Genomic DNA, 22,949 nt, shown 5'->3' with positions numbered 1-22,949 from the left:
TTCTCCACTTTTTCTCCACTTTTTCTCCACTTTTTCTCCATTTTTTCTCCACTTTTTCTCCACTTTTTCTCCACTTTTTCTCCACTTTTTCTCCACTTTTTCTCCACTTTTTCTCCACTTTTTCTCCACTTTTTCTCCACTTTTTCTCCACTTTTTCTCCACTTTTTCTCCACTTTTTCTCCACTTTTTCTCCATTTTTTCTCCATTTTTCTCCATTTTTCTCCACTTTTTCTCCACTTTTTCTCCACTTTTTCTCCACTTTTTTCTCCACTTTTTCTCCACTTTTTCTCCACTTTTTCTCCACTTTTTCTCCATTTTTCTCCACTTTTTCTCCACTTTTTTCTCCACTTTTTCTCCACTTTTCTCCACTTTTCTCCACTTTTTTCTCCACTTTTTCTCCATTTTCTCCACTTTTTCTCCACTTTTTCTCCACTTTTTCTCCACTTTTTCTCCACTTTTTCTCCACTTTTTCTCCACTTTTTCTCCACTTTTTCTCCACTTTTTCTCCACTTTTTTCTCCACTTTTTCTCCACTTTTTCTCCACTTTTCTCCTTTTCTCCACTTTTTCTCCACTTTTCTCCACTTTTCTCCACTTTTTCTCACTTTTTCTCCACTTTTTCTCCACTTTTTCTCCATTTTTTTCTCCACTTTTTCTCCACTTTTTCTCCACTTTTTCTCCACTTTTTCTCACTTTTTCTCCACTTTTTCTCCACTTTTTCTCCACTTTTTCTCCATTTTTTCTCCACTTTTTCTCCACTTTTTCTCCACTTTTTCTCCACTTTTTCTCCACTTTTTCTCCACTTTTTTCTCCACTTTTTCTCCACTTTTTCTCCACTTTCTCTTTCTCCACTTTTTCTCCACTTTTTCTCCATTTTTTCTCCACTTTTTCTCCACTTTTCTCCACTTTTTCTCACTTTTTCTCCACTTTTCTCCACTTTTTCTCCACTTTTTCTCCATTTTCTCCACTTTCCCTTTTCTCCACTTTTTCTCTTTTTCTCCACTTTTTCTCCACTTTTTCTCCACTTTTCTCCATTTTTCTCCACTTTTTTCTCCACTTTTTCTCCATTTTTTCTCCACTTTTTCTCCACTTTTTCTCCACTTTTTCTCCACTTTTTCTCCATTTTTTTCTCCACTTTTTCTCCACTTTTCTCCACTTTTTCTCCACTTTTCTCCATTTTCTCCACTTTTTCTCCACTTTTTCTCCACTTTTTCTCCACTTTTTCTCCACTTTTTCTCCACTTTTTCTCCATTTTTTCTCCACTTTTTCTCCATTTTTTCTCCACTTTTCTCCACTTTTTCTCCACTTTTTCTCCACTTTTTCTCCATTTTCTCCACTTTTCTCCACTTTTCTCCACTTCTCACTTTTTCTCCACTTTTTCTCCACTTTTTCTCCACTTTTTCTCCACTTTCCTTTTCTCCACTTTTTCTCCACTTTTTCTCCATTTTTTCTCCTTTTTCTCCACTTTTTCTCCATTTTTTCTCCCATTTTTTCTCCACTTTTTCTCCACGTTTTCTCCACTTTTTCTCCACTTTTTCTTCACTTTTTCTCCACTTTTTCTCCACTTTTTCTCCACTTTTTCTCCACTTTTTCTCCATTTTTTCTCCACTTTTTCTCCACTTTTTCTCCATTTTTTTCTCCATTTTTCTCCACTTTTTCTCCACTTTTTCTCCACTTTTTCTTCACTTTTTCTCCACTTTTTCTCCACTTTTTCTCCACTTATTCTCCACTTATTCTCCACTTTTTCTCCACTTTTTCTCCACATTTTCTTCATTTTTTCTCCATTTTTTCTCCATTTTTCTCCACTTTTTCTACACTTTTTACACTTTTTCTCCACTTTTTCTCCACTTTTTCTCCACTTTTTCTCCATTTTTTTCTCCACTTTTTCTCCACTTTTTCTCCACTTTTTCTCCATTTTTTCTCCACTTATTCTCCACTTTTTCTCCACTTTTTCTCCACTTTTTCTCCATTTTTTCTCCACTTTTTCTCCACTTTTTCTCCACTTTTTCTCCATTTTTTCTCCACTTTTTCTCCATTTTTTTCTCCACTTTTTCTCCACTTTTTCTCCACTTTTTCTCCACTTATTCTCCACTTTTTCTCCACTTTTTCTCCACTTTTTCTCCACTTTTTCTTCATTTTTTTCTCCATTTTTTCTCTATTTTTTCTCCACTTTTTCTCCACTTTTTCTCCACTTTTTCTCCATTTTTTTCTCCACTTTTTCTCCACTTTTTCATCACTTTTTCTCCATTTTTTTCTCCACTTTTTCTCCACTTTTTCTCCATTTTTTTCTCCACTTTTTCTCCACTTTTTCTCCACTTTTTCTCCATTTTTTTCTCCACTTTTTCTCCATTTTTTTCTCCACTTTTTCTCCACTTTTTCTCCACTTTTTCTCCACTTTTTCTCCATTTTTTTCTCCACTTTTTCTCCACTTTTTCTCCATTTTTTTCTCCATTTTTTCTCCACTTTCTCCACTTTTTCTCCACTTTTTCTCCACTTTTTCTTCACTTTTTCTCCACTTTTTCTCCACTTTTTCTCCACTTTTCTCCACTTTTTCTCCATTTTTTTCTCCACTTTTTCTCCACTTTTTCTCCATTTTTTTCTCCACTTTTTCTCCACTTTTTCTCCATTTTTTTCTCCATTTTTCTCCACTTTTTCTCCACTTTTTCTCCACTTTTTCTTCACTTTTTCTCCACTTTTTCTCCACTTTTTCTCCACTTTTTCTCCACTTTTTCTCCATTTTTTTCTCCACTTTTTCTCCACTTTTTCTCCATTTTTTTCTCCACTTTTTCTCCACTTTTTTCTCCATTTTTTTCTCCATTTTTTCTCCACTTTTTCTCCACGTTTTCTCCACTTTTTCTCCACTTTTTCTTCACTTTTTCTCCACTTTTTCTCCACTTTTCTCCACTTTTTCTCCACTTTTTCTCCACTTTTTCTCCATTTTTTTCTCCACTTTTTCTCCACTTTTTCTCCATTTTTTTCTCCATTTTTTCTCCACTTTTTCTCCACTTTTTCTCCACTTTTTCTTCACTTTTTCTCCACTTTTTCTCCACTTTTTCTCCACTTATTCTCCACTTATTCTCCACTTTTTCTCCACTTTTTCTCCACTTTTTCTTCATTTTTTTCTCCATTTTTCTCCATTTTTTCTCCACTTTTTCTCCACTTTTTCTACACTTTTTCTCCACTTTTTCTCCACTTTTTCTCCACTTTTTCTCCATTTTTTCTCCACTTTTTCTCCACTTTTTCTCCACTTTTTCTCCATTTTTTCTCCACTTATTCTCCACTTTTTCTCCACTTTTTCTCCACTTTTTCTCCATTTTTTTCTCCACTTTTTCTCCACTTTTTCTCCACTTTTTCTCCATTTTTTTCTCCACTTTTTCTCCATTTTTTCTCCACTTTTTCTCCACTTTTTCTCCACTTTTTCTCCACTTATTCTCCACTTTTTCTCCACTTTTTCTCCACTTTTTCTCCACTTTTTCTTCATTTTTTTCTCCATTTTTTCTCTATTTTTTCTCCACTTTTTCTCCACTTTTTCTCCACTTTTTCTCCATTTTTTTCTCCACTTTTTCTCCACTTTTTCATCACTTTTTCTCCATTTTTTTCTCCACTTTTTCTCCACTTTTTCTCCATTTTTTTCTCCACTTTTCTCCACTTTTTCTCCACTTTTTCTCCATTTTTTCTCCACTTTTTCTCCATTTTTTTCTCCACTTTTTCTCCACTTTTTCTCCACTTTTTCTCCACTTTTTCTCCATTTTTTTCTCCACTTTTTCTCCACTTTTTCTCCATTTTTTTCTCCATTTTTTCTCCACTTTCTCCACTTTTTCTCCACTTTTTCTCCACTTTTTCTTCACTTTTTCTCCACTTTTTCTCCACTTTTTCTCCACTTTTCTCCACTTTTTCTCCATTTTTTTCTCCACTTTTTCTCCACTTTTTCTCCATTTTTTTCTCCACTTTTTCTCCACTTTTTCTCCATTTTTTTCTCCATTTTTCTCCACTTTTTCTCCACTTTTTCTCCACTTTTTCTCCACTTTTTCTTCACTTTTTCTCCACTTTTTCTCCACTTTTTCTCCACTTTTTCTCCATTTTTTTCTCCACTTTTTCTCCACTTTTTCTCCATTTTTTTCTCCATTTTTTCTCCACTTTTTCTCCACTTTTTCTCCACTTTTTCTCCACTTTTTCTTCACTTTTTCTCCACTTTTTCTCCACTTTTTCTCCACTTATTCTCCACTTATTCTCCACTTTTTCTCCACTTTTTCTCCACTTTTTCTCCACTTTTTCTTCATTTTTTTCTCCATTTTTTCTCCATTTTTTCTCCACTTTTTCTCCACTTTTTCTCCACTTTTTCTACACTTTTTCTACACTTTTTCTCCACTTTTTCTCCACTTTTTCTCCACTTTTTCTCCATTTTTTTCTCCTTTTTTTCTCCACTTTTTCTCCACTTTTTCTCCATTTTTTCTCCACTTATTCTCCATTTTTTCTCCATTTTTTCTCCACTTTTTCTCCACTTTTTCTCCACTTTTTCTCCACTTTTTCTCCACTTTTTCTCCATTTTTTTCTCCACTTTTTCTCCACTTTTTCTCCACTTTTTCTCCACTTTTTCTCCATTTTTTCTTCATTTATTCTCCACTTTTTCTCCACTTTTTCTCCACTTTTTCTCCATTTTTTTCTCCACTTTTTCTCCACTTTTTCTCCACTTTTTCTCCATTTTTTTCTCCACTTTTTCTCCACTTTTTCTCCACTTTTTCTCCATTTTTTTCTCCATTTTTTCTCCACTTTTTCTCCACTTTCTCTCCACTTTTTCTTCACTTTTTCTCCACTTTTTCTCCACTTTTTCTCCACTTTTTCTCCATTTTTTTCTCCACTTTTTCTCCATTTTTTTCTCCATTTTTTCTCCACTTTTTCTCCACTTTTTCTCCACTTTTTCTCCACTTTTTCTTCACTTTTTCTCCACTTTTTCTCCACTTTTTCTCCATTTTTTTCTCCACTTTTTCTCCATTTTTTTCTCCATTTTTTCTCTACTTTTTCTCCACTTTTTCTCCACTTATTCTCCACTTTTTCTCCCCTTTTTCTCCACTTTTTCTCCACCTTTTCTCCATTTTTTCTCCACTTATTCTCCATTTTTTCTCCACTTTTTCTCCACTTATTCTCCACTTTTTCTCCACTTTTTCTCCACTTTTTCTCCACTTTTTCTCCATTTTTTCTCCACTTATTGTCCATTTTTTCTCCACTTTTTCTCCACTTTTTCTCCACTTTTTCTCCACTTTTTCTCCATTTTTTTCTCCACTTTTTCTCCACTTTTTCTCCACTTTTTCTCCACTTTTTCTCCATTTTTTTCTCCACTTTTTCTCCACTTTTTCTCCATTTTTTTCTCCACTTTTTCTCCACCTTTTCTCCACTTTTTCTCCATTTTTTTCTCCACTTTTTCTCCATTTTTGTCTCCACTTTTTCTCCACTTTTTCTCCACTTTTTCTCCACTTTTTCTCCATTTTTTTCTCCACTTTTTCTCCACTTTTTCTCCATTTTTTTCTCCATTTTTTCTCCACTTTTTCTCCACTTTTTCTCCACTTTTTCTCCACTTTTTCTTCACTTTTTCTCCACTTTTTCTCCACTTTTTCTCCACTTTTCTCCACTTTTTCTCCATTTTTTTCTCCACTTTTTCTCCACTTTTTCTCCATTTTTTTCTCCACTTTTTCTCCACTTTTTCTCCATTTTTTTCTCCATTTTTTCTCCACTTTTTCTCCACTTTTTCTCCACTTTTTCTCCACTTTTTCTTCACTTTTTCTCCACTTTTTCTCCACTTTTTCTCCACTTTTTCTCCACTTTTTCTCCATTTTTTTCTCCACTTTTTCTCCACTTTTTCTCCATTTTTTTCTCCATTTTTTCTCCACTTTTTCTCCACTTTTTCTCCACTTTTTCTCCACTTTTTCTTCACTTTTTCTCCACTTTTTCTCCACTTTTTCTCCACTTATTCTCCACTTATTCTCCACTTTTTCTCCACTTTTTCTCTACTTTTTCTCCACTTTTTCTTCATTTTTTTCTCCATTTTTTCTCCATTTTTTCTCCACTTTTTCTCCACTTTTTCTCCACTTTTTCTACACTTTTTCTACACTTTTTCTCCACTTTTTCTCCACTTTTTCTCCACTTTTTCTCCATTTTTTTCTCCTTTTTTTCTCCACTTTTTCTCCACTTTTTCTCCATTTTTTCTCCACTTATTCTCCATTTTTTCTCCATTTTTTCTCCACTTTTTCTCCACTTTTTCTCCACTTTTTCTCCACTTTTTCTCCACTTTTTCTCCACTTTTTCTCCATTTTTTCTTCATTTATTCTCCACTTTTTCTCCACTTTTTCTCCACTTTTTCTCCATTTTTTTCTCCACTTTTTCTCCACTTTTTCTCCACTTTTTCTCCATTTTTTTCTCCACTTTTTCTCCACTTTTTCTCCATTTTTTTCTCCATTTTTTCTCCACTTTTTCTCCACTTTCTCTCCACTTTTTCTTCACCTTTTCTCCACTTTTTCTCCACTTTTTCTCCACTTTTTCTCCATTTTTTTCTCCACTTTTTCTCCATTTTTTTCTCCATTTTTTCTCCACTTTTTCTCCACTTTTTCTCCACTTTTTCTCCACTTTTTCTTCACTTTTTCTCCACTTTTTCTCCACTTTTTCTCCATTTTTTTCTCCACTTTTTCTCCATTTTTTTCTCCACTTTTTCTCCACTTTTTCTCCACTTTTTCTCCACTTTTTCTCCATTTTTTTCTCCACTTTTTCTCCACTTTTTCTCCATTTTTTTCTCCACTTTTTCTCCACTTTTTCTCCACTTTTTCTCCATTTTTTTCTCCACTTTTTCTCCACTTTTTCTCCACTTTTTCTCCACTTTTTCTCCATTTTTTTCTCCACTTTTTCTCCACTTTTTCTCCATTTTTTTCTCCATTTTTTCTCCACTTTTTCTCCACTTTTTCTCCACTTTTTCTCCACTTTTTCTTCACTTTTTCTCCACTTTTTCTCCACTTTTTCTCCACTTATTCTCCACTTATTCTCCACTTTTTCTCCACTTTTTCTCCACTTTTTCTCCACTTTTTCTTCATTTTTTTCTCCATTTTTTCTCCATTTTTTCTCCACTTTTTCTCCACTTTTTCTACACTTTTTCTACACTTTTTCTACACTTTTTCTCCACTTTTTCTCCACTTTTTCTCCACTTTTTCTCCATTTTTTTCTCCTTTTTTTCTCCACTTTTTCTCCACTTTTTCTCCATTTTTTCTCCACTTATTCTCCATTTTTTCTCCATTTTTTCTCCACTTTTTCTCCACTTTTTCTCCACTTTTTCTCCACTTTTTCTCCACTTTTTCTCCATTTTTTTCTCCACTTTTTCTCCACTTTTTCTCCACTTTTTCTCCACTTTTTCTCCATTTTTTCTTCATTTATTCTCCACTTTTTCTCCACTTTTTCTCCACTTTTTCTCCATTTTTTTCTCCACTTTTTCTCCACTTTTTCTCCACTTTTTCTCCATTTTTTTCTCCACTTTTTCTCCACTTTTTCTCCATTTTTTTCTCCATTTTTTCTCCACTTTTTCTCCACTTTCTCTCCACTTTTTCTTCACCTTTTCTCCACTTTTTCTCCACTTTTTCTCCACTTTTTCTCCATTTTTTTCTCCACTTTTTCTCCATTTTTTTCTCCATTTTTTCTCCACTTTTTCTCCACTTTTTCTCCACTTTTTCTCCACTTTTTCTTCACTTTTTCTCCACTTTTTCTCCACTTTTTCTCCATTTTTTTCTCCACTTTTTCTCCATTTTTTTCTCCATTTTTTCTCTACTTTTTCTCCACTTTTTCTCCACTTATTCTCCACTTTTTCTCCCCTTTTTCTCCACTTTTTCTCCACCTTTTCTCCATTTTTTCTCCACTTATTCTCCATTTTTTCTCCACTTTTTCTCCACTTATTCTCCACTTTTTCTCCACTTTTTCTCCACTTTTTCTCCACTTTTTCTCCATTTTTTCTCCACTTATTGTCCATTTTTTCTCCACTTTTTCTCCACATTTTCTCCACTTTTTCTCCACTTTTTCTCCATTTTTTCTTCATTTATTCTCCACTTTTTCTCCACTTTTTCTCCATTTTTTTCTCCACTTTTTATCCACTTTTTCTCCACTTTTTCTCCATTTTTTTCTCCACTTTTTCTCCACTTTTTCTCCACTTTTTCTCCATTTTTTTCTCCACTTTTTCTCCACTTTTTCTCCACTTTTTCTCCATTTTTTTCTCCTTTTTTTCTCCACTTTTTCTCCACTTTTTCTCCACTTTTTCTCTATTTTTTTCTCCACTTTTTCTCTATTTTTTTCTCCACTTTTTCTCCATTTTTTCTCCACTTATTCTCCACTTTTTCTCCATTTTTTTCTCCACTTTTTCTCCACTTTTTCTCCATTTTTTTCTCCACTTTTTCTCCACTTTTTCTCCACTTTTTCTCCATTTTTTTCTCCACTTTTTCTCCACTTTTTCTCCACTTTTTCTCCATTTTTTTCTCCACTTTTTCTCCACTTTTTCTCCACTTTTTCTTTATTTTTTCTCCACTTATTCTCCACTTTTTCTCCATTTTTTTCTCCACTTTTTCTCCATTTTTTTCTCCACTTTTTCTCCACTTTTTCTCCACTTTTTCTCCGTTCTTTTTCTATGGTCAGTCTACCCATTAGCTCTGCCATGCATACTGTAGCTCTACACCTACTGCACATGTTACTTTATGATTGACATCTCTTTCGTACCAGAGCTGTCTAAGCCTACTCTGACCCCATATTTGTCATTACTATATTGTCCTTGTACTGTATTATGACATTTGTATCATGTGTTTCATTTCTTGCTGTGTTGCAATTTTTTTGCTGCATCCCAATTGTACCTCTACATTGTTCGAGTTTATGTTATTGTTCTCTCACTCTTATGTGATACTGATTATTGTCATTTTTCATGACTACAAGCAGATAAGTCCAATCTGACGAAGGCTGAGGCCGAAACGTCATTTGTAACTTGTTTTGGACAAAAACATATATGCTTATGAAAAATTTTTTTTCTTAATACGGACCAATAAAGAGTGATTTTGCATTACTATCCGTTGTGACTTACTGACTTAGTCTGGGGGATTTAGAGTGCCGAGGTTACTCACTAATTTTATCTATTATTACCTCTGAGCACCTATATACCAGTGAGCAGAGCTTCCTCTACAGTAGTTCTCCTGATTAGGCATGCCCTTACCTCATGAGCAGTGCATTGCAGCTTTGGTAGCAACCATTACGACATGGACTCTGCTGCTGTGGACCCGGGGAGAGTGAGTGCAGATTCATTGCACCCACACTCCTCACATGAAGGGTCCGCACTCCTAGAAAATGGGGGATACGTTCCCTGAGTGTCTCCCCGCCATATTCTAGACGGTCCAGAGTCGTCGTGGGACCCCTTTATTTTTTTTCTTACAATAAATTGGTGAAAGAGGAAATGTTTTGGGGACTGTTTTTTCAAATAAATTTCTTTTGTCGATTTTCTTTTTTTTTGTTAGTACTGACAGTTTATGATGTTGGGTATCTAATAGACGCCATGACATCACAAACTGCTTGGCTTGATCTCAGGTGACTTTACAGCTAGTATCAACCCGATTTATTACCCCGTTTGCCACTGCACCAGGGCACGGGATGAGCTGGGGTGAAGCTCCAGGATTGGTGCATCTAGTGGATGCACCACGTCTGGGGTGCCTGCGGCCTGCTATTTTTAGGCTGTGAAGGCCCAATAACTATGGACCTTCCCACCCTGAGAATACCAGACCACAGCTGTCCGTTTTACCTTGGCTGGTGATCCAATTTGGGGGGGACTACTTTTATTGTGTAATTATTAATATTTATAAAATAATTATAAAAAAGAGCCTGAGGGGACCTCCACATTGGATCCCCAACCACGGTAAAGCTGCCAGCTGTGGTTTTCAGGCTACAGCCGTCTGCTTTACCCTAGCTGGCTATCAAAAATGGGGGGACCCAACGTCATTTTTTTTTTTAACTATTTTTTAAATAGAAAAAATTAATGGGCTTCCCTGTATTTTGATTGCCAACCAAGGTAACGGCAGGCAGATGGGGGTGGCAACCCATAGCTGTCTGCTTTATCTGCTGAGAATCAAAAATACCACGGAGCGCTACGTCATTTTTTTAAAGATTTATTTTTACAGCACTGTGATGTCCAGCAATCAAAATACAGGGAAGCCCATTTTATTTTTAGTTATTTAAATAAATAATTAAAAAAAATATATATGGGCTCCCGCTGCATTTTTTGTATTGCTAGCTAAGGGTAATCCAAGCAGCTGCTGGCTGCTAACTCCCACTGCTTGGTGTTACCTTCACTGGCAATGGAAAATCCAGGGAAGCATTTTTTATTTTTTTTGCCAAAAAACTACAAAAAAAAGGACGTGAGCTTCGCCATATTTTTGTATGCTAGCCAGGTATAGCAGGCAGGTGCTGGAAGAGTTGGATACAACGCCAGAAGATGGCGCTTCTATGAAAGTGCCATTTTCTGAGGCGGCTGCAGACTGCAATTCGCAGCAGTGGGGCCCAGAAAGCTCAGGCCAACCTGTGCTGCGGATTCCAATCCCCAGCTGCCTAGTTGTACCTGGCTGGACACAAAAATGGGGCGAAGCCTACGTCATTTGATTTCTAATTATTTCATGAAATTCATGAAATAAAAAAAGGGCTTCCCTTTATTTTTGGTTCCCAGCCGGGTACAAATAGGCAACTGGGGGTTGGGGGCAGCCGTACCTGCCTGCTGTACCTGGCTAGCATACAAAAATATGGCGAAGCCCACATAATTTTTTCAGGGGGCAAAAAACTTCTACATACAGTCCTGGATGGAGTATGCTGAGCCTTGTAGTTCTGCAACTGCTGTCTGTCTGTATGGAGAAGAGCAGACAGCAGCTGCAGAACTACAAGGCTCAGCATACTCCATCCAGGACTGTATGCAGAAGTTTTTTGCCCATCAAAAAAATGACGTGGGCTTCGCCATATTTTTGTATGCTAGCCAGGTACAGCAGGCAGCCACGGGCTGCCTCCAACCCCCAGTTGCCTATTTGTACCCGGCTGGGAACCAAAAATATAGGGAAGCCCATTTTTTTTTAATTATTTCACTTATTTCATGAAATAATTAAAAAACAAATGACGTGGGCTTCGCCCCATTTTTGTGTCCAGCCGGGTACAACTAGGCAGCTGGGGATTGGAATCCGCAGCACAGGTTAGCCCGAGGTTTCTGGGTGCCTCTGCTGCGGATTTCAGTCCGCAGCCGTCCCAGAAAATGGCGCTCTCATAGAAGCGCCATCATCTGGCGCTGTATCCAACTCTTCCAACAGCCCTGGAGTCGGGTGGCTTGTTGGGTAATCATGAGTTAATACTGGCTTTGTTTTACTAGCCAGTATTAAGCCAGAGATTCTTAATGTCAGGCACGTTTGACCCGGCCATTAAGAATCTCCAATAAAGGGTTAAAAAAAAGACACCACACAGAGAAAAAATACTTTAATAGAAATAAATACACAGACACATTAGAGACTCCATCTTTATTACCCCCTGTCAGCCCTCCATGATCCTACTCTTCTGTCTTCTTTCTTTCTAGTGTAGTAGTAGTGACAATTGTAGTGAGGATGAGGTTCACCAGCCCATCACTTGGGGCTGGGGAACCTCATCCTCACTACAATCCTCACTAGTGTAGTAGTAGTGACGATTATAGTGAGGATGAGTTTCACCAGCCCATCACTCGGGGCTGGGGAACCTCATCCTCAGTACAATCCTCACTACAATCGGGAAGCAGCGTGCAGCCTTCACTCCGTGAGTGATCAGTGCTGGCTGTCAGCGGTAACAGCGGTAACGCTGACAGACGCGTTACCATAGCAACGGTGCTCTCGGAGCTGCGGTTAGCGGTGACGTCACCGCTAACTGCGTTGCTATGGCAACGGTGATCTCCGTTAATGACCGGCTGTGTCAGCCGGTCCCTAACGGAACGGGGAGTCGACCGTGTGCTAGAGCATGTCGCCGGTACACGGCGATACACATATGTGCACCGTGTACCGGAGAGATGCACTCGCAGGTCCTACATGACGCGTCATAGTCATGTGACCAGTCTGTAGCCAATGAGATAATAGCCACGTGACTGGTCACATGGCTATTTTGACGTCACGATAGGTCCTGCATCTCTGCTGGCAGTGCCGTCACCGGGAGGATTCAGCGATCATCGGATGGAATAGCGGCAGGAGACAGAGTGCAGAAGGGATCGCGAGGACCGGTAAGTGTTATGGCAATGTTTATTAACTGTTTGTGTACATTTATAATGCATTTTTATGTGTTTGTGATTGCCTCCCATTATAGCCTATTGGCTCGAGTTCGGTTCGTCGAACGTTCGACGAACCGAACTCGAACGGGACCCCCGTTCGGCGAACCGACCTCGAGCCGAACCGCGACCGGTTCGCTCATCTCTAGTCAAGAGCAATGGAGTCACAGAAGTCAATGCCACAGATGAGGCGAATAGTAATTGCAGGTGGGATTATAGCGCACAGCAATGAGAAGGTGACCAAGTAGAGATGTTGCTTGAAATTCATGATGGAGGAATAGTGCAAAGGCTTGCAGATGGCCAAGTACCGATCGTAGGACATTGAGGTGAGAAGAAGACATTCTGCTATCCCTGTGGCTGCAAACATGTAGAGTTGGCTCACACAGCCGGCAAATGAAATAGTGCTCCCTCCTTGTATTGTGACCTGGAGCATTTTGGGCACAATATTTGTGGTAAAAATAACTTCACACATCGAAAGGTTTCTTAGAAATAAATACATAGGTGATTGAAGACGATGACTGATCGATACCAGGATGACGACCAGAACATTTCCCACCACGATCAATATGTAGACAATCAGGAACAGAGTGAAGAGAAAGGGAGTTAAACTCGAAATATGACTGAAGCCAAGAAGAATGAATTCTGAGACACTCGTCTTATTGATTCCACTCATAATCTATGCATAAATACACATCGTAAGTGGAAAGATGAAGACTCTAGAATTGCTTTAGTCTAAATGCCTTAAAAAAATGATGTCTGATGGCCTCATACACATGGGTATTTTATGGTTTTGTCCAAACTTCAAGATGCTCTGAGATGCCATATCTTGGAAGTTGTCTATCCTATAGCACAGAATAGGAAGAATATCTCCACATGGAGCACCACATGGAGCACCACATGGAGCACCACATGGAGCATGACAAGACCACAAAAATTAGCACAGCCTGAATGTTTTAACACAACATGAATATAGTAACATGAAAAACATTCTGATGTTCTAAATAATAATAATAAAAATAATAATCTTTATTTCTATAGCGCCAACATATTCCGCAGCGCTTTACAATTCAGGAGGATCATATACAGACAAGTAACAGTTATAGAAAATACAATATTTAGAGGGAAAAAAGACAACCCTGCTCGTGAGAGCTTACAATCTACAATCATATGGGGGGGGGGCAAGGTACAAGTGCTTATTTACAATAACAATCCAGCCATATCAAGGAAATGGGGGATAGATAATGGCTGCCTCGACCAGTTGTCCAGAACCTGGAGATGCATGGATCCGGGTGTGGGAGGTTTGGATTAGTGGGGACGTTAGTCGAAAGTCATTTGCAGAGTGTAGAGAACGTGTGGGGTGATAGACAGAGAGGAGGGTGGAGATGTAGGGGGGTGCCGCACTGTGAAGAGCTTTGTGGTGATAGAGAGGAGGGTGGAGATGTAGGGGGTGCTGCACTGTGGAGAGCTTTGTGGTGATAGAGAGTAGGGTGGAGATGTAGGGGGTGCTGCACTGTGGAGAGCTTTGTGGTGATAGAGAGTAGAGTGGAGATGTAGGGGGTGCCGCACTGTGAAGAGCTTTGTGGGTGAGAACAAGCAGTGTGAATTGGATCCTGTGATATATGGGCAGCCAGTGCAATGACTGGCAAAGAGCAGAGGCATCCAAGTAGTGGTTAGTCAGATAGGTGACCCTGGCTGCTGCATTAAGGATGGACTGTAGAGGAAAGAGTCTAGTTAGGGGGAGACCAATTAATAGAGAGTTACAGTAGTCGAGGCGAGAGCGGATCAGAGCCACGGTGAGGGTTTTTGTCGTTTCCATTGTTAGAAAGGGGAGCAAGAGATTGTATGTAGGACGTGAAGGAGAGATGAGTGTCAAGTATAACCCCCAGGCAGTGCGCCTGCGGCCTAGGAGTTAGCATGGTGCCACACACAGAGAAGGAGATGTCGGGTTTAGGAAGTTTCGAAGATGGAGGCAACAGAAGACGTTCAGTCTTGGAAAGGTTAAGTTTCAGATAGAGAGCAGACATGATGTTGCAGACTGCAGTCAGGCAGTCACTTGTGTTCTGTAGTACAGCGGGGGTGAGCTCAGGGGATGAGGTGTATAGCTGTGTGTCATCAGCATAAAGATGGTACTGAAAGCCAAATCTGCTGATGGTCATTTCATGTTCAGAATGAAAACTGAGTGCAAATTTTGGTGAAAAAAGTTTGCAACTCCAAGTTTTCAAACTTTTTACACTAATATCTAGAAAAAATGTTTGTTGAATTGGTGCCTGTAAATTTGACTATTGTCCCAACGAATAGTAAATAAATATTTTACCAGATCAATTATCACAAAAGTTACAGAAATAAGCAACAATTATGTAAAAACTCTTTAAAAAAATCTCAGCTCATAAGTACAGTGGGGATAAAAAGTATTTATTCAGCCCCCAATTGTGCAAGTTCTCCCCCTTATAAAGATGAGATTTTCCTGTAACTGACATCATAGGTGACCACAACTACGAGAGACAAAATGAGAAAACAAATACAGAAAATCACCGCGTCTGATTTGACAAACTTTTTTTTGAAAATTATGATAGAAAATAAGTATTTAGTCACCAAAAAACATGCAAGATTTTTGGCTCTCACAGACCTGTAACTTCTTCTTTAAGAAGCTCCTCTGTCCTCCACTCATTACCTGTAGTAATGGCACCTGTTTGAACTTATCAGAATAAAAGACCCCTGTCCACAACCTCAAACAATCACACTCCAAACTCCACTATAGTGAAGACCAAAGAGCTGTCGAAGGACACCAGAAACATAATTGTAGCCCTGCACCAGGCTGGGAAGACTGAATCTGTAATAGGCAAGCAGCTTGGTGTGATGAAATCAACTGTAAATAATAGAGAAATATAATAAGAAAATGAAAGAAATACAAGGCCACTGATAACCTCCCTCCATCTGGGGCTCCATGCAAGATCTCACCCCATGGAGTCAAAATGATCACAAGAACGGGGAGGAAAAATCCCAGAACCACACGTGGGACCTAGTGAATGACCTGCATAGACCTGGGACCACTGTAACAAAGTCTACCGTCAGTAACACACTAAATTGGCAAGGACTCAGATCCTGCAGTGCCAGACGTGTTTCCCTGCGTAAGACAGTACATCTCTGGGCCGATCTAAAGTTTGCTAGAGTGTGTTTGGATTATCCAGAAGAGTATTGGGAGAATGTCATATGGTCTGATGAAACCAAAGTAGAACTGTTTGTAGAAACACAACTTGTCCTGTTTGGAGGAGAAAGAATGCTGCGTTACATCCAAAGAACACCATACCTACTGAGAAGCATGGGGGTGGCAACATCATGCTTTGAGGCTGTTTCTCTGCAAAGGGACCAGGACAACTGATCCGTGTACATGAAAGAATGAATGGGGCCATGTATCATGAGATTTTGAGTGTAAACCTCCGTCCATCAGCAAGGGCATTGAAGATGAAACGTGGCTGAGTCTTTCAGCATGATAATGCTCCCAAGCACACAGCCAGGGCAACAAAGGAGCAGCTTCATAAGAAGCATATGAAGGTCCTGGAGTGGCCTAGCCAGTCTCCAGATCTCAATGCCATAGAAAACCTTTGGTGGGAGTTGAAAGTCCGTGTTGCCCAAAGACAGACCCAAAACATCACTGCTAGATCTGCATGGAGGAATGGGCCAACATACCGCCAACAGTGTGTGCCAACCTTGTGAAGACTTACAAAAAATGTTTCACCTCTGTCTTTGCCAACAAAGGATAAAACAAAATATTGAGATGAACGTTTGTTATTGACCAAATACTTATTTTCCACCATAATTTTCAAATAAAATATTAGTCTTTGCCGATGACACCAAACTATGTAGGATATTAAAAACTGACCTTGCTAGTACAATATTACAAAAAGATCTGGATAAGATGTCAGAATGGGCAGATACTTGGCAAATGAGATTTAATGTTGATAAATGTAAAGTAATGCACCTAGGACGGAGTAATCCTATAGCTGCGTATACATTAAATGGAAGTAAACTCGGGACTACAGAACAGGAGAAGGACTTGGGTATTCTCATTACAAATAAGCTTAGCAGCAGCACTCAATGTCAGGCAGCAGCTGCTAAAGCAAACAAGATTCTAGGGTGTATAAAAAGAGAGATTAGATCCCGTGATCCCAACGTATTGTTACCCCTCTATAAATCACTTGTAAGGCCACATCTGGAATACGGGATCCAGTTTTGGGCTCCACATTTTAAAAAGGACATTCAGAAGTTAGAGTCAGTTCAAAGGCGGGCAACTAGACTAGTACAAGGAATGGAAGGCCTCACATATGGTGACAGGTTGAAAAAGTTAGATATGTTTAGCTTAGAAAAAAGACGTCTCAGAGGAGATCTCATTTATATGTATAAATACATGTGTGGTCAATATAAAGGACTGGCACATGACTTATTCCTTCCAAAGACAGTACTAAGGACCAGGGGGCACTCACTGCGAGTGGAAGAAAAGTGATTCCGGCAGCTAAATAGGAAAGGGTTCTTTACAGTTAGAGTGGTCAGACTGTGGAATGCCCTACCACAAGAGGTAGTAATGGCAGATACTATAACAGCTTTCAAAAAAGGGCTGGATGATTTCCTCACTACACACAACATTGTTGGTTATAAATGACTTGGTGACCAGGTGTAGAACTGGTGGAGGAAGGTTGAACTAGATGGACCTAGGTCTTTTTTCAACCTAAGTAACTATGTAACTATGTAACTATGTAATGCCAAATCAGACGCGGTGATTTTCTGGATTTGTTTTCTCATTTTGTCTCTCTTAGTTGTGGTCACCTATTATGTAAATTACAGGCAAATCTCATCTTTATAAGGGGGAGAAATGCACAATTGGTGGCTGACTAATGACTTTTTGTTGTATATTTTTTTATTGTGGTAAAAAAATCTTAAAAATAAAATAACTGACAAATAATTGTAATTAATAAATAAATTAGTAAATGTCCTTAGATCTAAGTATTATAAATTAAAACATTTTTCAATACAATACATAAATACACATAAATCACATGACACATGAAATTACATAAAGTACATGATACAATATAACACAATTATTATTATTATTATTGTTATTATTATTATAATTTTAAATGAAAATTTAAAACAAATACATTAGATTTTTATAGAGAAATAGGCTCACAATCATTTATTTTAGTATTTTTTTAAAGAGCATTAAAACACTTTAACAGATAGTATCATTCTATAGTCGTCATATTTTATTTTTGGTTTTTTAACTTTTTTTTTATATGTATTAACATACTTTGTTATTGACCTCTTGGATTTTTTTTGTTTGCACTCATCTTTGAAATTGGCTTTTCTCTTTTTCAATAGATGAATATTTTGGTTTTGGTTTAGAATTAAACTAAAAAGGCAATAAAGATTTATTAACTAAATTAAAATAATTTAAAATCATTGTAAGAATAAAATCAAGCTCCCACATGGCCACAGACTGAAGCTTTGCCGATCATTCCAGCCTCTTACATATATTTATACATTGAAGACTTGGTGCAATACCCAAGAGGACGCAAAAACTGCTTGGGAGGAGAGTTTGGGGATTGTTTTTAACTTAACCAGATAAGAGAAATAAAAAAAAAAAGGTTAAAACAGGAGAGAGAAATAAAAAATGAACTATATCATTGTCTGTAATATATTATAAATAATTAGGAAGCACGTTTTACTCATAGCCATATGCTGGTCTATGTACCTGTAGCGTGGCATGAGGCGGTAGTCATGGGCGAGGTCCACGTTTCTTGTGCTCCGGCACACTACATGAAACAGGGAGTCTTGGCTGGGTGTGTGGAGTGTGTCAATGAGGCGATACACCTTTTCTGCCCGCATGATGCCGATATCTTTGGGTGGCCAGGACCAGATGTCAAGTTCAGTGAGGGAAACCACCCGTTCTTAGTAAATGGTACTTTACTGCACAACCACTTAATCTCATGACTACTTGTACATTTCTTCATTAACACAGAGCATCTCCTCACATCGTCTCTCTACTTCCTCCACTTCAATGGTTCCAATATTCGGACTTATTTCACAATAACCCTTCTTAGCATGACAGTACAGTCAATGAAAGTCATATTTTCTTTCCAAAGGAGCAGCTTTGCCAATATGGCCGAACTAACCTTCAAGATTCCTGATGCGTACACAACTCTCATCCAGGGCTCTCACTTTGATTCATGATGTTTTCCTTCCTGATCCTTTACCTTTTCGAGTTATAAACCCTGGATAGTCCTGCTGTTTTCTCTACACACAGTAACTTTCTCCCTCCTTTTCCAGCAACTAATTTCCCTTTGTCTCGGTTTCTTTTACTTCAAATCTTGCTTAGTCTTAGACTTCTCTTTCCAGAGGTAACCACGTCATGTGGCTTGCTACTATCCAGACTTTAGGCTACGCCCTATCTGGTAAAAAAAACTGTCACTCTCCCTGCACACAAGCCCCTCCAACTATGGGCTAGACCCAAACATTAACTCTTCCTTGTCCTACTGTTGGCATAATATAATGCAACACTACATTTATCACAATTCACATTGCACATTACCAAAACTTATCACAGCTTATTATAACAGTACTGTTGATGTCCTCAAGTGGGAAAATGACAATAGGTCCACCTTTTACATTGCCCCCTTCTTTTTTGATGGACGTCCTCAACCATCTTTAAAATTTTACACTACATTTCTCTACACACATAAAATTTAATAACACATCTTCACTCATTTCTTCTCCAGAATAACATCAACCCGGTCCTACTTGTTTAGAACACTGGAACCGCAATTATTAGAGTCTCTTTTTACTCCAAACACCTCTATTTAACCTTTGCCACCCTCAAGCCAACATAAGATAGCAGTCCATTCCTTCCAAAGGTAGTGCTTTACATATTGGTCACAGTACATTTCTTTTAAGGGTAGTCTTTTTAGATCTTGGCCACAGTTCCTTGTACTGCATCAGTCCATAGGATGGGGACACAGTCGGGTACGGGCAAGGTCCATCCTGGAATAAGCTTAGTACTTGGTCATGGACGTGCACCCCTCTCATGGCTTCAAAGTCTCTGAATACAGCAGGGGGATGTGCAACATGCACAAATAAATTGTGAAGGAAATATAACAAACTTCAGCAATTTTTAACTTCAACATAAGGAAGTTCGGTATTAAGCCGGCGTCACACGGGACGATACATCGGGCGATATGTCATCAGGGTCACGGATTCTGTGACGCACATCGGGCATCATTCGAGATGTTGTACAGTGTGATACCTCCGAACGACTGTGAACGAGCAAAAATACTCATCTTATCGTTGCTCGTTGACACATCGTTCATTTTCAAAAAGTCGTTCCTCCTTCTGTGCTCCGGTTGTTCATCATTCCCGTGGCAGCACACGTCTCTCCATGTCACACCTCGGGAATGACGAACACAGCTTACCTGCGACCCGCCGGCAATGCGGAAGGAAGGAGGTGGGCGGGATGTTTACGTCAACATGATGTTGATAGCTTCATTTGGCTAGTATCAAAAGTTCATAAGTTCAATGAGAGAAACTACCAGTTCTTAATAAATGGTACTTTACTTCATTCCCTCTTGATAGCAACTTTACACAGGAGACAGAGGGCACATGACTACTTGTACTGTATGTTTCTTCATTAACACAAGGTACCTTTTTTCTCCACTTCACTGGTTCCTTTCTCCAATAGTATCTTTTGTTTAACCACAAATCAGCTTAGGACTAGAGATAAACAAACCTCCCAAGGCTTCAGTTCGTGTTTGCCGAATTTACCTGTGTTCACCGAACAGTTAGACGATCATATCCAAACCCAATTGAGAACTTATGTGTTAGTAAGGGCTAGGGGGCTGGTTTTAGTAAAGGCTAAGAGGGCTGGAGTTAGTAATTGTATGGGGGGCTGCATAAGAAAAAAAATAAGGAATAAAGCAAAGCAGGACCCTTATACTTAGCGACCTTCCCAACGGCTCCTGCATCGTCCTTTCCAGTCTTTCACTGTGCGTCACACTTCTACTCTGTTCCACTGATGCATGAGATGGGCAAGAAAATATGTCCCCAACCTCAAAGAAAATGCTTATGCCACTTGAACTGCTGCTGCTAATGTTTCTGCGTTGACGGCACAACATTCCTGTGGTTGGAATTCTACAGTAAAATTCATGCTGTGTGCCTCAATGGTGTCTTGTGTAAAACTACTGTTAAGATGGTCAAAGAGTTTGTTTTACTACTACAGCATCTGTGCATTCCCTTTCTTGTAACTTGGATCTAAAAGAGTGACAACCCAGTAGTCAGCATTTGTAATACCAACAATATGGACATCATGTTGGAGATATTGCAGCAAGAAGGCGCTCATGTGTTGGATGCTTCTGTGATGTGGCCTGGCATTTTCATTTTAAACATCAAGAGATGCATGAGTGATAGGTGTAGACTTCATGCTCCCAGAACTCTGGCACTACAAACAAGAAAACTTGGAGACCCATATTAGATTCTTGATGTTTAAAAACATTGCAGAAAGACAGAGGCATCAATAACCTCCCATACATCTCCAAAGTGTGTTTGCACACCAGGGAAATATGGTCAATGCAACACGCAGGATGTGGGCTGGAATTTTAATTTTAAAAAATCAAGAGATGCATGAGTGACAGGCATAGGTCTCTTGCTCACAGAACCCTGGAACTACAGACAAGACACAACTAGGAAACCCATATTGGAGTCTTCATATTTAAAAACATTAGAGGCAAACAGCAGCATCAATCCCCCCCCCCTTTCCCCATAGTGTATTTACACACCAGGGAAGTATGGTCCATGCAACTCAGGATTTGGGCTGGCATTTTCATTTTAAAAAATCAACAGATGCATGAGTGAGAGGCATAGGCCTCTTGCTCACAGAACCCTAGTAGCACAGACATGACACAATTTGGAGATCCATATTGGAGTCTTGATATTTAAAAACCTTTCAGGCAGAAAGCAGAACAGAGGTGTCAATTCCCTTTCCCCATTTCCCCATAGTGTGTTTGAACCACAAGGTGGTATATTCCATGCAATACAAGATCTGGCCTCACATGGGTCAAAACCACCAGGAATGGTCACTTCCATAACAGGCTGTCACTCACACTCATTGTAGCGGGTAAACAAGTGGAGGCTATGTGGTCAGAGACTTGTGTGAGAATAGTATCAACTGTGACACGGTTGATTTGGCGGCCGGTGGTTGGGTAGGTGGAGTAGTCCACATTTTAGAACAGTAAGAGTCCCACAGTAATGCATGTTGGTAGCCCATGTGCAGGCTCATGCATGTAGTAATCAAATTATTTGAATTTTTTCCCTCTACTGGCTCTTTGTTTGCAACGTTGGGAGATAATGACAGTTGGGTCATCCTTTGCGGTCTCAAAAAAAGCCCAGGCTAGGCAACCCTTCCTGCGAACTGCAAACCCGTGACCGCTATTGGCCACAGCCAGAGTTGTGACTGAAGATGCAGTGATTCTCATGGTTACATCACTACGTGTTTGTGTGAGAATCACCAACATAACATCCTCATCTTCCTCTTCCTCCTCTATCATCTGCTGAGCTACTCAGCTGCGTGCCTCCGGGTTCACACCAAGTGGGATCTACAACTTCATCCTCATTCCCTATGTTGTCCCACTCCTCCTCTTCCTGATCTGACATCACAGGACAGTGTGCTTGTACCTCAGGTATATGAGTCTCATTATCATCCCCTCAACCCCTGGGGGTTAATGTCAGTTGATGAGGGATGGGATCCTGCCTGATCAAACTGACAAAGATTTTGGGCTTTGGTGCAGATGCTTTTCTCCTCTTAAGTCTGGGTATCTTTGGAGCAGACCTGTGATGCCGATGTGATGGAATATGTGAACAGCTCTGCAGACTCGCCCATGTGTGGTTCCCATAGTCAGTTTGCTGGTTGGAGATTTGTAATGTGGAGGGAAACAAGTTTAATTGGGGTGGCACCTCTGAGGAATGAACTGAGTGTTGAGGTGAAGGAAGAGCAGACGTCACTTAATGCAGCGCTTGCCATCCACACTAGCACCTGCTGTTTATCAGCCTCATTTCAAAGTTGAAGTGATGTGCGGCAGCCAAATAAATCTAGTGGAGTAGGCTGTCCAGTAACGGAAGTGTTGTCCTCTTTTCTCTTGGGATAGGATGAGCCGGTGTTTGCTCTCAAGAGCTTTGACTAACAGAAGTTCCCACTCGCACACCTCCAACACCCCACCTATTCCCCCTTCCACCACAACTTCATTGTGATTTACCACTCCTGGTTGATGTACCTTTTCCCTTTCAAACAGATGTTTCGCAACCCTACACCCACACCTGTCACACACCTGACACAAAAGATAAATTATTTATTTCCTGCTGAGTTGGCAATATTGTGAAAGTATTGATAAGTACCAATAACTCCAAATGTGATTCACTGTGTAACTTTGAGCAGGCAATGAAAAGTGCCCAGACTTTTTTTTTTTACCTAGTTCACTAGCAAATTTACAGCAGGCTCAACTAAATAACAACACCTAGAACCCCTTTTACTTAGGAGGCAGGCATGATGGATCCTGAAGTTTGAAAATAGACATACATGTGATTTAAATTTGAACACAC

The 22,949-nt window shown here is 39.2% G+C and overlaps 1 pseudogene; it reads right to left on the bottom strand.

Moving 5' to 3' along the window:
- Nucleotides 1-12,984, bottom strand: part of LOC142303036 (olfactory receptor 2AP1-like) — a 31,156-nt pseudogene extending 18,172 nt beyond the window's left edge.
- Between the last annotated feature and the right edge of the window lie 9,965 nt (nt 12,985-22,949).

The sequence above is a fragment of the Anomaloglossus baeobatrachus genome, chromosome 4 (genome assembly GCF_048569485.1).
Source record: "Anomaloglossus baeobatrachus isolate aAnoBae1 chromosome 4, aAnoBae1.hap1, whole genome shotgun sequence".
In the NCBI taxonomy this organism is placed as follows: domain Eukaryota; kingdom Metazoa; phylum Chordata; class Amphibia; order Anura; family Aromobatidae; genus Anomaloglossus; species Anomaloglossus baeobatrachus.
Note: the sequence above shows the minus strand (reverse complement) of the source record. Positions and strands in the feature narration are given on the sequence as shown.